This window comes from Dromiciops gliroides, chromosome 2, assembly GCF_019393635.1.
Source record: "Dromiciops gliroides isolate mDroGli1 chromosome 2, mDroGli1.pri, whole genome shotgun sequence".
Classification (NCBI taxonomy): domain Eukaryota; kingdom Metazoa; phylum Chordata; class Mammalia; order Microbiotheria; family Microbiotheriidae; genus Dromiciops; species Dromiciops gliroides.
In genome coordinates, this window is record NC_057862.1 from 48265025 (window position 1) to 48277528 (window position 12504).

A 12504-nucleotide genomic window follows, 5' to 3' on the forward strand; every position below is an offset into this window, starting at 1 on the left:
TAGCAGAGAAACTAAGACCTGAGTCCTTATCCACTAGAGGGTTTATCAACAAACACTATCAACAGAAGTTTAAGGAAACAGTAGCCAGGGATTAATAATCCTGGATGACAGGAAACAGAAACTGTACCTAGAAACCAGATCTTAAAGCAAAGAGATATCCTAAACAGAGAGACCCTTGGAGTCTGACAAGTTTAAACAGGTTTTAGGAACCTGAGCAGGACCAAATGTGTCCTTAAGTTCACCACATGATGTTTAAACCCCAAAAACACACCCCTAGTGAGAAAGGTACCACCTTGGGGGGACATCTTAGCACCCCAAGAATTCCAAAATAGGATATGAACCTCCTACAAGGAGGAGATTAGAATAATGAAGAAGTAACCTACATTTTTCACTATAAATATAACCATTTTCATCTCTCTATTCGAGACAACTTTGGGTGTTCTACCTGTGGCCATCACAGTCTTTTAATAAAACTTAGGAACTGAGTCACTGAGTCTTGTAATTCTTTGGGATGGCTCATGACCAATTTGATCAATTAAATCCATCCTTACATAACTTTGACTCACCCTGAACAATCTCACCCAGCAGCACCTGTGGACGCACATCATCCTTACCTAAAGGACAAGCTGCTACTTCCTTCTTCCCTCCTCCAGGTGTCAACCCCCTTTGTCTTTGGGGAAAAAAACCTCACACTTCTCTCTTAGCTCCAAGTTTTCACTGGTCCTTCTTTCTCTTCTCTTCTGTGTGCCATTCTTGTATTCTCCAACCTCCTGGGGCAGATTAAATTCTCCTCGGCCCCTTCATTAGAAACATCCCAACAATTGGAGCTGGACAAGAGTGGAACAAGCTGCCTCAGAAAGTAGGGGGAAAGCGGGACCATATTTTGTATATGGAAGTTGTCAGGCACAGGATGAGTGACCACATATTGGTCAAGTTCTAATGAAGATTTCTTTCTGGGGTGTGGGTTGAGCTAGATGGCTGTGGTGGTCTCTTTTCACTCTAAATTCTGTGATTCTTTTGTTGTGGTAGTGATGGTTGTTTTGGTTCTTGAGAGATATTTGACCAGAAAAAGAAGTGGTCCAGTCTTCCAGAATGAACAACTAAATGTCATGGGGTGCAGAGCACCCCAGAAGTTTTCTGGGGCACATCAAGGAATCTTCTCCTTGATAAACTAAACCAGAGGACAGATAATGCCTAGAGAGATAAGTGGAACCAAATCGGACTGAGCTAGCTTTGGATTCCCACACTTCCCTTCCCTTGGCCCTAAATAAACTACCACCTTATTCTAACTAACTTTTGTGTGCAAGACGGTGTAATTCTTTAAAGAGGAATTCCTAAGAATCCCAACCCCGTACCCCATTTCCCCCCATTACATAACAATGAATGGATAATTCATCTGTTCTATCATTAGCATCCAAACAATGTCAAAAAATCTAGGGAAAGGCCTAGCTTCCATGTTGAGTGAACCCTCTGTATGGGATTTAGCAGAAGGCATGATCAAGAGTCACATAGGATAAGATAACAAGGAAGAATTGCAATCTCTACCGATGGAGGGAATACCTACATTGATGAGATCACAGACTCAATGAAGTAATAATGACACTTACCAGATGTGTTGCCAGTTGTGTGTGTAGGGGAAGTTGCTTAAGCTCTTTTAGGCTGATTCCTCATCTATAAAATGGAGATAATAATAGCACCTTCCTCACATGGCTGTCGCGAGGATTAAATGAAATAACATTTGTAAGACACTTTGCAAGACTTAACGCAAACTGTAAGTGCAAACTATTACCAACGGATTCCTGTCAGACATGTCCTTGAACATGTCCTTCAAACCACTTACTGCATTAAAGTCTTCATTGGTAATACACTGAAGCCGGCTTTCACCTGCCATGAGTCTTTCAAATCTAATTGGTTTTATACAGAGGAGTGATCCTTTGGGTCACTTGCTATTATATTTCTCTTGAGATCATAGTATTTCATAATCTACAGCCAAATAACATCACTGGAAGATCTGGGCATTAAAAAGATGGTCCCCGCTCCTGTTGGGGAAATGGTTTAACAAATTGTTATATGAATATAACAGAAAATGATTGTCATATGAAACAATGAATATAAAGCCTAGAAACCTGGAAAGATCTATATGAACTGGTAGAGAGGTGAAGTAAACAGAGTCAAGAAAATGACTTAGACAATGATTACAACAATAGCAATAGAAAGAACAACAAAACAAAATCAAACACTGTATAATAAACAATGGCTATGTTTGTCCCTGAAGAAGAGATAAGGGAAACCATTTCCTTTCCAAAGAGGTGGGTAACTATGAGAGTTAAGTATTGCATATACTATCAGACTTGATTGACGGATTGATCAGTGTTAATTGCATTTTTGTCATTTAAATAAAAACAAGCATTTACATAGTGCACTTTACAAAAATCATTAAATCATAATAAATAATAAATTATGTAAATCAAAGCCTTTTATAAATATTCTTTCCTTTTGATCCTCAAAGCAACTCTGTGAGATAGATGGATGTTATTTTTATTCTCATTTTCCAGATGAGGAAACTGAGACTAAATGAGATTAAGTGACTGGCCCAGGGTCAAACAGCTAGCAAGTGTCTGAGGCTGGGTTTGAACTCAGGTCCTCTGGACTAAATTCTAGTACCCTATCCATTGTGCCACTTAACTACCTGAAAATGTTTTTATTTTTTATTCGTTTTATAAGAGATCATTCTATGATTAGGAGAGGACATATTCAAAAATGAAAGTATTTTAAGATAATGGTATCAATATTTTTTTTTGTTTTTTTAAAAAAAATAATAAAAAGATGAACTTTGGCAGAAGCAAGCAACTTGAGACCTCTGAAAGTACTATGTGGTTTCCCACATCCAGCCCAGTCTCTTACTCTTCAACTTTTTTGTTGTTGTTCAGTTGTTTCCATTGTGTCTGACTCTTTGTGACCCCATTTTGGGGTTTTCTTGGCAAACATACTAGCATGATTTGCCATTTCCTTCTCCAGCTCATTTTACAGATGAGAAAACTGAGGCAGAATTAAGGTGACTTCCCAGGGTCACAGAGCTAGGAAGTGTCCAAAACTGGGTTTGAACTCAGGAAACTGAGTCTTCCTGACTCATGGTTTGGCAAGGTTGGTCTCCATAATGGAGAGGGGGCATCGTTATTGAGATAGCAATCTCAATTAAGTTTGAGAGTTCCTCTCCTCCCCTTGCCCCCCCGCCAGGGTTGGCTATAAGGAGTCTTAGAAAAGGGAAGACTCATGCTAGAAAGAACTAGAAGTGGGGTGGGTGGCTAAGTCCTCAGTAGTCTAAGAACTTTACTTTCCGGACATGCAAGATTAGAGGTCTTTCCTAATACCCCTTCTCAGATGGTCTTGCTCACTTGGCCTATGCCCACACACCGCACCCACACTCTACGCCTGCCTATGGCCTACCATCCTGCTTGGGTCTGTCCAATTGCCTACTATGGTTCTTATATTCAAGTAAATTATCCTGTTTCCCCTATCAACAAACACTTGCTCAATACATTGTTGTCTTCAGACTGAGAAAGGGAGGGGAAGAGAGGGCAGCCAATGTTCTGGGAAAGGCAGCTGCCTGGAGATAGGAATGAGTCCTTCCCTGGGCTCTGCTTCTTGTAAAGCATCGTCGGGCTTCCAGTGCACTAGCTCTCCCTCCTGCAGGTGAACCAGGGGCCTTTACCTTCTTCCTCAGCGCCTTCACCTTTTGCTATTTTCTAAACTTCTCTGAGTTCTGAATCCCAATCGGGTTGAAAGCCCATAAAAAAAGCCCTGGATCTACCTGACTGCCTGAAAGATTTGCTACACCTGTCTCCTGTCTCCAGCTGCTACCTTCTGAATGCCTATATCCAGGGCCCACTTCCTTCTTTTGGGGGAAGCAATTGGGGTTAAGTGACTTGCCCAGGGTCATGCGGCTAATAAGTATCTGAGGTTAATTTGAACTGCCACTCCAGGCCAGATGCTCTATACACTGTGCCACCACCTGTATACACCCTGCCCACTTCCTCATCTTCAAAGGTACAATCATAGAACTAGAATTGGAATGGACAGCCAAGGCTTTTTAGTCCAAACCCCCTCGTTTTACAGCCAGAGAGGACAGATGACTTGCTCAAGGTCACACAAGCAGTAAGTATCCTCTGATGGTCCTCTGGCTCCCCACCTCTTTCCACTAATACCACACTGCTTCCTCATCCATGCCTCCATTTTTCTAGGATTTCCTGAGTAAATTCTAGTAAATTCTAGGATTTATTTACACCGAAAGAGAAAACATACAAGTTCAAGCATAACACAATGGAGTCAGGTAATTCATAATTCACACAAAATAAATCTGCAGAAGGAGGCTCTCACCCTCAGATCCTCAAGCTTTCCAATTCCACTACAGCCCCACAATGTGCTCCTCTCTAGTGCAGAGGGCCTTAGCTCTTTGTGTGTCATGAGCCCTTTTGCAATCTGAGGAAGCCCTTCTCAGAATAATATTTGTTGGGGCAGCTAGGTGGCACAGTGGATAAAGCACTGGCCCTGAAGTCAGGAGGACCTAAATTCAAATCCAGCCTCAGACACTTAACACTTACTAGCTGTGTGACCCTGGGCAAGTCACTTAACCCCAATTGCCTCACCAAAAAAAAAAAAAAAAAAAAAAGACTCATGATGACAGAATAATACTTGTTGCCTACACCCAAAATGGAAAGAAATGCTATATTTCAGTTATAGGTCAGTCAACAAGAAGAAGAAGAAGCACTTGTTAAGTACCTACTATGGGCTAAGTGCTGACTTAGTGAAAATATTTTTTTCCTATCCAAGCTCATGAATTCCTCTGAAATTGATCAATGAACTCATGGAGAAGGAGGGGAATTTTCTTATTTCTTCATCAAGGCCAAGCTTAGTCAGTGTAAGTACAGTGTGTAGTTTCAGGGAGTTTATGGGGTTGTTATTTTTTTCCATTTACAGTATTATACATTCAGTGGCATGCTAAGAAATTAACAACCAGCTTTCTGAAGAGAAAAATGTGCCTATGACTCACTTAAATTTAACCCATATTGTTAATATTTTCTCCATAACTTTCTTAAGCCCCACTGTGGAGTATTTGCCCATTTCTGAAGGATAAATGCTTACACTGAAATTTTAATAATCAACCAACTCTAGGGAACCAGTAGGAGTCAGCTATAATGCAGTCTTTATATATTATTTTTCTGGTCTGCTTACTGCACTCTGCATCAGGTTCACTTAGATTTTCCCATACTTCTCTATAGGCTTAATATTCATCATTCTTAGGATGTAGTCATATTTTATTCTACCCATGTACCAAGTTTATTAACACTTTCCTTTTATTTAACACTTTTTAACACTTTCTGTTTATTTTAACACATCTATTTTGTCTTTGAAACCACAAAAAAATGTTGCCATAAATGATTTAATTTAAGTAGGATCATTCTTTTTGTCTTTGACCTGTGTGACAACTTTTGACTTATCTAAAGATTGTTTGATTACTGGACCAGCATTGAGCGCCAGGGCACAAGGCTCTCTTCTCAGCCCCGTTTTGTTCAATGTTTTTATCAGTAACTTGGTTAAAGACATGGATAGGGGCAGCTGGTGGCACAGTGGATAGAGCACCGGCCGTGGATTCAGGAGGACCTGAGTTCAAATCCTGCCTCAGTTACTTAACACTTACTAGCTGTGTGACCCTAGGCAAGTCACTTAACCCCAATTGCCTCACCAAAAATTTTAAAAAATTAAAGACATGTATAACATGTTTCCCAAATGACTTGAAGCACATGGGAAGGGTTGGGTGGGCAGCTAGCCTATTGGATGACAAAATCAGGGTAAAAAAAATAAATGTTTTTAAGGAGCATACTATGAGCCTGCTGTTCTAACCCCAGCTCTTCCACCTTTGTGATGTTGGAAAGGGTTACTTCTCTCTAGGTCTCAATTTCCTCATCTATAAAATGAGAGGGTTAGACTCAACTGTCTCTAAGATTTGTTCCAGTTCTAACATTCTATGACTGATTCCATAATCTAATTTAACAGACACTAAATGTAAACTATTGCTCTGGCAATTAAAAAAAAAAACCTGCCTGCATATAGAATGGGGAGATATGGCTAATCAAAAGTTCATGTAAAAATGACCTAAAGATTTTAGCAGACAACAGGCTTGACGTGAGTCATCAAGGTGATACGAGAATTTTGTGGGTTTTTTTTTTTAATTAATGTGATATTGTACTACGGTGATAGAAGCCTGGTATTCAGAGAGAGGCAGAGTAGGCTATTAGACAGTGTTGGGCTTGGAACCACGAAGAGCTGGGTTGGAATTCTACCTTTACCATGTACTAGCTGTGTGATATGAAGAAGTCACCTAGCCTCGCTCATCCTCAGGTAATGCCTTAAGATGACAAGTTAGAGTTGGGTTACGATCTGTGATCTGTTCCCATTCCTGTAGAACCCGGGATAAGGGAGGTGATTGGTAGCCCTGTTCAGGAAGACCACCACTGAGTAGTTGAAATCTGATCGTTTGAAATATTATGCCTCATTCTGGGTACCCCCCTTCAAAGAGGGGGATGTCTAGATAGAGGCTGACTAGGAAACTATGTCATTCAAAGGACAGCTAAAGAAATGGGTGTGCTGAAGTGATAGAAAGGACTTAAGAGAGATATGATTTCTGTTATCAAAGAGCTGAGAAGTTGTCTTTGGCAGAGAATGTAGGTCTTTTCTACTCTGCTCCAGAGGACAGAACTGACCCATGAGGCTAAGTTCCAAGGAAACATTTCAGTTAAGGAAACACCTCCTATGGCGCAGTGGATAGAGCACTGGCCCTGGAGTCAGGAGGACCTGAGTTCAAATGTGACCTCAGACATTTAACACTTACTAGCTGTGTGACCCTGGGCAAGTCACTTAACCCCAATTGCCTCACTTTAAAAAAAAAAAAAAAGGAAACACCTCCTAACAATGAAAACCATTCAACAGTGGAACTGGCTACTTTGGGAGAAAGTGAGCTCCCTGTCACTGTCAGTGTTCAAGAAGAGGTTGTCTGGGATGCTGCAGACAGGATTCTTGCATTGAGTCTAACATATCTGGGTCTGAGGAAGATGACCTGCAGGATATGGGGAACCTTATCTGCTCCTCCCTTTTTTTTCCCCTGGAGGAGGCAATATCATTGACCCAAATACCTTCTACTCGTCTGCGAGGCCCACCCAACCAGCTCTAGAGATGTTTCTCACCAGTCATGGGCAGGGGAGGGGGGCGGAGGCAGTCTAGCTGGCAGTGAGAGTGAGATAGATGGTTTTATACCCCTAAGTCTTACAGAAAGTCCTCAAGGTTCTGTTGGAGAGAGCTCTGGGAGAGACAATGATTTGTCCAAAGTCATAAGATCATAGATCTAAAGAGCTCAAAGGCCATTTTATAAATGAGGAAACTAAGGCCAGTGGTGGCTAAGTGATTCCCCTAATCTTACACAGAAAGTAAGCATCAGGATTTGAACTCGGGTTCTCCAACTCCGGTGTCAGTGTTCCTTCAACTATACATCAAATAATGAGCCCATGGCTTTGCTGGGATCAGAGCCAAACCTCACAAAGCCTGGTCTTGCTCTCTGTCTTCCACAGGCTCCTCAAAGCCTACTCACTGACCCCAAGAATGTGTTTGAAGTCTCCCTTTCTCCAAGTTCACCAAAACCAAAGGAAACATTTGTTGTTGTTTTTTTCTTTCTGTGGGTGAATCCTGCTCTCTTCTTCTTCTTCTTTTTTTTTTTTTACTGTCCCCTCTGGACAGCAAATGATGTTTGTTTTGTCTTGTTCTGCTTTGTTTTCCCCATAGGAACCCAACCAGAGTGACAATTCCAGGCCTGTTCCCTTTTCTATTCTTCTTTATTCACAAGGAATACTGGGGGCAACTTCCATCTCCGGGATATGTAGCTCATGTAGGAAATACATTGGTCAGCAGTCCTCAAGAGCAGGTCCCATCTTGTCTTTCTTTCTCAGCCAACTCTATAAAGAGTACAAAACAAAACAAAGAACAGTCCCTGCCCATCCTTCAAGTCTCAGCTCAGGAGCCACCACATCCACTTCCTTCCACCCCAGCCCAAAGTATTTTCAGCTTCTCATAGCTGTTTGCTGGAACCTTGTCCTTTAGGACAATATTGTGGTGTATTGGATAAAGTGCTAGACTTTTATATGAGAAGATGTGGCTTTGAATTCTGCACCACCCCCGCCCCAGCCTCCCCTGACACTTACTGACTATGCACAAATCATTAACCTGAGCCTTAGTGATCTCTGTAAAATGGGAAATCTTATATATGCGTAGTTTTTTTCTTCAAAAATAAAAGCAGGACTTTACATTTAATACTTGCTAAATTAGATCATAGAACATTAGAATTGAACATTAGATATTTTGGAGTCCGATTCTCTCATTTTATCAATGGGGAAACCAAGACCTAAGAGAGGAAATGACTTTCCCCAAATCACCAAGACAGAACGTTTGGGGCTTCTGCCTAAATTCTGTGCTTCATAACATATTCCTTAATTCCAGTCTTTTGATATTTTTTTTTTAGATTCTGATGCTGTTATCCAACATATTATCTAGTCTCACCCGAACCAGCTTCACATCATCATTTGTGGAACATGTCCTCTCTGTCTTTGACCAAATCACTGATAAAAATGTTGAATGAAAGGGCTTAAGACAGAGCCCTGTGATGGGCCACTAAATGCCTCTCTCTGGCTGATACTAGTCCTGTAGCAAGACCATAACTAGATATTCTGATGCTTGAGGGGAGGGGGAAAGTGGCACTGATTTTGAACCAAGGGACCACTTCCCAGCTTATCTTGGGGTTGTCTGGTATCTATGTGACCCTTTTCCCCATCCTGAATGATGAGGAAATATACATCCTGGGAAAGAATTATTTTATTTTATTTTATCCTCAGTGCCTAACTGTATTTGGGACACAATAGCAGCTTAATAAATACTTTTAGGTTTTGGTTTGTTTTGGTTTGGTTTGGTTTGGTTTTTTTGTGAGGCAATTGGGGTTAAGTGACTTGCCCAGGGTCACACAGCTAGTAAGTGTCAAGTGTCTGAGGCTGGATTTGAACTCAGGTCTTCCTGAATCCAAGGCCAGTGCTTTATCCACTATACCACCTAGCTGCCCCCCATAAATACTTTTTAATTGTTTGGTTTCCAGTTTTCCAAGGAGCTGCACTGCCCCTCTCTCTGGGTGGAATGTAGAATGAAGAAGACTATCCCCTTCCAGAAGCATCCTGGCTCCACAGAGCCAGCTCATCACAGGTGGATGGATGATGCTCAAGGGACTGCTTCCCAGGGTGCTGCTTATACCCAGGCTTCCTGGGAACTGCAACACATCTGCCTGGGACTAAACCCTTTTTGGAAGATCAGCACTTCTCCATTCCTTGACTATTTCTTTTCCTGGGTCCATCCCAATAAGAATTTAATATGTACCTCCCTTCCTTTCTGGGTAGAATAACATTATAGTGAGGAAGTATGCCTCCCCATGTCAGCATCCTGGGACAAAGTACCTGATGCTTTGCCCTAGTTATGTCTCTGATCTGTTGTGCCTCCCTCACAGGTTGTCATGAGGCTGAAATGAGACAATATACATGAAGTGCTCTGAAAACCTTAAAACCTCATGAAAATGCCCACTATTAGAGGCAGCATGATGAGGTAAAAAGCATTCTAGGCTTGGAGTCATGAAGAACTGGGTTCACATTCAGCCTCTGACACTAGTTAAATGACCCTGGGCAAGTCATTTAATCTCCATGTGCCTCAGGCAATGCCTTAGGGTTTATCTGTTGTGGTTCCCAGTAGTATTTGACTCTTCCTGATCTCATTTGGGGTTTTCTTGGAAAAAACACTGGAGTGGTTTGCCATGTCCTTCTCCAGCTCATTGTACAGATGAGGAAACTGAGGCAAACAGGATTCAGTGACTTCCCTGGGGTCACACAGCTACTAACTGTCTGAGATCAGATTTGAACTGGGGAAGATGAATCTTCCTGACTCCAGACTGGGCACTCTATCCACAGCACCACCTAGCTGCCCAGAATGTATCTACTTAAACCACAAATAGGTTGTAATCTATGGAGCTTCTTCAATGGGGAGAGATCCCATATCAGTTCTTAGAGAAATTATAGATCTCTCACATATTACAGGTGTTGTCTTTACCTTTATAGTCATCAGGCCTTGCATATATTAAGCCCTCAATGAGTGGAATTGAATTGAATTGGGGATGAAGAGACAGAAAGGCCCTAGGAATGGTTGGTGATGAAACCTAAGATAACTGAATCTTTTTTGTCACTACTTTTTTTAATAGGGGCTTAAGGTTGTCTAGGATGAGAGCACATGGTTGTGCCTCATTCCTCCTTGGAAGGTTTGCAATACCTCTCACTATCTCCATATGAATGAAGACCAATCTGTTTCTGCTTGGCATTCCAAGCAAATGGACAAGCCAAAGCATGGTAGCCCCAGTCAAAAGGCTGTTACAACAGTCCAGGTGGAAGGTAATGAGGCTCAGAGCTGGGCTAGTCAGCCCAGGAACAGACAGGATTGGATATGAAAAGCTCCTGAGTTGGGGGACCATGCATGTCTCTTACACATCCTTGTATCTCCCATAGCACTTAGAGTGTACTGAGCATAGCAAACAAATGTGTAAGGGTACCTATTGACATAAGGACAATTATACATGAGTGAAAGTGGAATCAGTGGGGGGCAGCTAGGTGGTAAAGAAAGAAGGAAGGAAGGAAGGAAGGAAGGAAGGAAGGAAGGAAGGAAGGAAGGAAGGAAGGAAGGAAGAAAGAAAGGAAAGAAGGAAAGAAAGAAAGAAGGAAAGGAAGGAAGGAAGGAAGGAAGGAAGGAAGGAAGGAAGGAAGGAAGGAAGGAAGGAAGGAAGGAAGGAAGGAAGGAAGGAGGAATCAATGGCAAGGAGCTCCCTCTTCCTGTAAGTTTCCAAGAAGGGACTGGCTGACTACTTGTCAGAGATCCCTGTTCAGGTACAGGCTGGACCAGATGTTTCTGTGGTCCGTTCCAGCTCTGAAAGTCTACACCCCATTGTCTCAATGTAATTAATAAAACGTAGCAACTGATTTGATGGGATGAGTGAGATACAGGGGCATGTTCCTGGGACTTCATTTTATGAGAAAAGATTATTTTTCTATTATATTAATAACCAAATTAGGATTGAGGTTTTTCCCTTTCTATTTCCTCATTTAGGGACCAGTCCCTCTTGGTCAGTCAGTCTCTAAAGGATAGGGCTGATGAGATTGACCTAATTCTCCAGGAGCATTCTCCTCAATCTTGGGTGGGACCCCACCCAACTAGGAGAGTTTAATTCTAATTAAAGCATAAATAAAATCCAATCTAGGTGAATTCCAACTCTAAAGCTTAATTAATAAATTGATTATTAATTATCCAGAAACTCTGTCTCTTGGGCTATTCATTCATCTCAGTTTCCCATAATGCTTGGAGCAAAGAAAACATCACTTATTCCGAGAGACTAGACTACATCCCCAAAAAGGCTGTGAGTTGGTGACAGCATCAGGAGAAGTCTCTGATTAGGAGTGATTCACAAGGCAGGAGGGTTAAAGAAGTAACCTATCAGGCACCAGGGATGGGTAAAAGAGAGTGAACAACACAAGCACTCCTAGGGGCATTAGATGCAGCTACGGTGGAGAGACCATATAGAGCAATATGGCATCACATCCCAAGGCATGGATTCATCATTGACCCATGATACTCCAGAGCTGAGACAAGAGTTTTCAATTATTCCCCAGTCCTCCACAAGAAATGCCTGGAAAACAGAGGCAGATGACAATGCCCACTATCATTTAACATGTGAATTCTAAAGAAAAACTGTGTCCTCTTCACCCTCTTTGCTGGAAAAATCAGAGGTATGAAAGGGGAAATGGATTTTAACTAACCTGGAATGATAGGAGATTGTGCCCATTTGGCCATAAAATGTTTTTACCGTTTAACCTGTTTCTTCATTATTTCCATTGTTTCGTGTTTATTAGTTACATTTTTTGCTCACGTTTATTAGCTACATGGTGGTTGTTGTTTTGATGTTGTTATTGATCTATGTCTTTTTTTTTTTTTTGCGGGGCAATTGAGGTTAAGTGACTTGCTTAGGGTCACATAGTTAGTAAGTGTTAAGTGTCTGAGGTCGGATTTGAATTCAGGTCCTCCTGAATCCAGGGCTGGTGCTTTATCCACTGCGCCACCTAGCTGCCCCTGATCTATGTCTTTTGTATGGTCTAGTATACAGAAAACAATTGGATGGGGGCTCAGGCCCAGAACTCAACAGTAGACTACCTCAAAACAGCCACAGTGATCCTGGGAGTTACTAAGGGACAAGATACTTTTCTGCTATATTTCCATCCAATTTTGTTTTGTTGCCATTTTGTACCTTTAAGGGAAAGGATGGACAGGTGAGGGAAAGACATAAAGAAGCACAGCATCAATTACTAATTCTTTTTCTGATCTCGAGTT